The sequence below is a fragment of the Manis pentadactyla genome, chromosome 4 (assembly GCF_030020395.1).
Source record: "Manis pentadactyla isolate mManPen7 chromosome 4, mManPen7.hap1, whole genome shotgun sequence".
Lineage (NCBI taxonomy): Eukaryota > Metazoa > Chordata > Mammalia > Pholidota > Manidae > Manis > Manis pentadactyla.
This window is the reverse complement of record NC_080022.1, coordinates 185,834,748-185,837,566: the sequence shown is the minus strand read 5'-3', so window position 1 is coordinate 185,837,566 and position 2,819 is coordinate 185,834,748.

Sequence of the window (2,819 nt, the reverse complement as noted above, 5' to 3'; positions counted from 1 at the left end):
TCTGGGGGTGAAGCTTTTTAAATTCTCCCTTTGCTGAGACCATTGGCCTGTTGGGGGAAGCCAGGGGTCCGGGCTGAAATCCCAGGGCTGCCAGGCATCCGCGCCATTCTCTTCTGCACGTCGTAACCCTCTGGGCCTCAAGCGTCCCGGGCTGCGCGGCTGTTCGGAGCAGATCGTTTAGTGAGCTGCTGGCTCAAGGAGGCACCCCCGCGCCCCCCCAGGAGGATGGCGCATGCATGAGGGAGGGAGCCGGCCTCCCCTCACGGACCCCTCGAGCCTCTCTCCGGCTGGCCCTGCACAGCAGGCCTGGTGAAGATTGATGATGGCATGAAAAGCCGCCTGTGGGAGCCGGCCTGCGGTATCCAAGCCCCCACAGGATGCGCCCGGCTGAGGGAAAGCTAGGTGTCTCCTCGACATATCACAAGGGCGACCGCTGTACTGTTCTCTGGGGTAAGTGAATCTTAATTTGCTTTCATTAAAAACATAAATAAGCATAGAGCCTGCCAGACAGGCCGGTGGAAGTGTTGGGAAACTGGCTGGCAGCCCTCGGGGGCTGCAGGTGCACAGGGCTGAGGGGCGTAGAGCAGGAGTTGCAGAGACACGCGGTCAAGGCCCCTCAGCCCCTTGGCACACTCCGCTCAGCCCCACGTATTCTGAAAGTGTCTCTCAGCAGCGCTGCCAAATAAAACACTGACGCCCAGGTAGATCTGAACTTCAGATAAGCAACAGCTGGTTTTTGTAGTGTAAGTATGTCCCATGTAGTATTTGGGACATATACCGAAAAAAATATTTACTGTTTTTGTGAAATTAGAATTTAACTGGGCATCCTGTGTTTTTTTTTTTTTAAGGTATCATTGATAAACAATCTCATGAAGGTTTCACATGAGCAACATTGTGGCCACTACATTCACCCATATTATCAAGTCCCCCCCACACCCCATTGCAGTCACTGTCCATCCCCCATGGAGTAAGATGGGCACCCTGTGTTTTTATGTGCCAGTTCTGGAACACCTGTGGCCTCAGCCGACCTAGACTAGTAGTCCTGGAAGATAGCTTTGACCATCCACCCATTCAAGTTTCCCAAACACCAGGCTGGGGACTGGGACCAGCCTGTGACAACTCATTCCTCAGAAGGAAATGAAACAGCTGAGGATGATAAGAAAGGCAGGGAGCTTTGTTTTGCTTTGTGTTATGTTCTTGTAAAGCTGAAGATGTTCAAAGGACCGGTTTTTATTCTGAAATTCTCCCTTCCTACATATGTAAAGATTCTTAAAAAAAACAAAACAATGCTAACAGCAAGTAGTATGTATCTTCTAAAGTGTTTTTGACAAAATTAAAACATAGCCATTTCATCTCACTTAAAATCTCCCAACTAAAAACACAAACAAAACTGGACTGTGAAATCCCAAAGCCTGGGGAAGTAAAAGGCTGTGCCCACAGCAGTCAGGCACTGGCACTAGGGCCTCAGGCTCAGAGCCCCCCAACCTGCCACCCCCACCCTTCCCGGGTCCCCTCTGACTCCAGTGTTTCTTGTTCAGTCATTTCTCTGCTCCCTGCTGGCACTGCCCACTTTTCCAGCCCCCCACCCCCCTAGCCTCATCAACCTCCCAGAGCTGTTCCCTGAACATGGAGCCCTGTCTATGCCCTCCCTGTTATGTCTCTTCCCAGCTGGGAACCTCAGGAAAAAACACTTAACCTCTCTGATATTTCATTTTATTACCTGTGCAATAGAGATTATGACCTCCTCCATGCTACAAGTTTGCTCATGATTGGGTGGAGGCTATACAGGTATGTTCACATGCAGATGATAGTCATGCTGCATGCTTATAATTTGTACACTTTGCTGTGTCAATGTTATTATCCAATAAAATAGTTTATCAAAAATTAACAACTAAGTTCAATTAGAAAAGAGGCTTCCCAGAGAGAAACTGACACAATTCATCTTCCAGGAAATGTTTTAAATGGGAACAGTAGCTTATGGTTGTTGCCTACATGCAGCTAGCAGAGGCCACCACTATGGAGAAAAATATGTTCTGCTGAGCTCACACTGGGGTCAGCTTGATGAGGTTTTATTTTTAAAAATTAACCTTCAAACCCACTGCATTCCAGGAAACTCAAAATTTATACTAGTTTTCTATTTTTAATGGAATCCCAATAAAAGGAAAATATTTAAAGCTTAAAAAAAGGTACTTTAAGTTCATATTTCAAGTCATTTCATATAGCAAAGGTGGATAAACTATAAAAAGAAAAACTTAAAAGACATAACCATAATAAGAAATGAGATACTCATCTCTATGTAACAAATCCTGAAGGAGGCAGGGACTGGAGCTCGGGCAGGGCTCCCAGATGTGTGTCTGGAGGAATAGGAGGCAGCAACCATAGCTTCTGAGCCATAACACCCAGAGACTCAGCAACTGGGTCCCCCTTGTCCCCCTAGGAGATGGACACTTTGAGCCAACAACAAATGACTTAATTGTTCTGGAGTGAGGCCACCAGAAGGCCAAGCAGAGGCAGCTAGAAAATGGCAGGGGGGGATTAGAGGGGGAGATTGGAGAGAAAGAAACACCTACTCAAGATGAACTTACAAACCTGATCCTGAAAACATGGGCAAAACTAATGCTAATAAAGATAATCAAGAAAATCACCAACTCTTTAATCGGAAAATAAGATATAAGGGGGACAAATTAAGTATCAACATTGCCATTGCAGTAGGAACAGTATTAATGACAACAAAATGACCCATCTGATGAGGAAAATCCTTCTTCTAGAAGAATGCCAGGCAATAATTGTGGAAGGAGCGATCAATTAGAAGATCACTA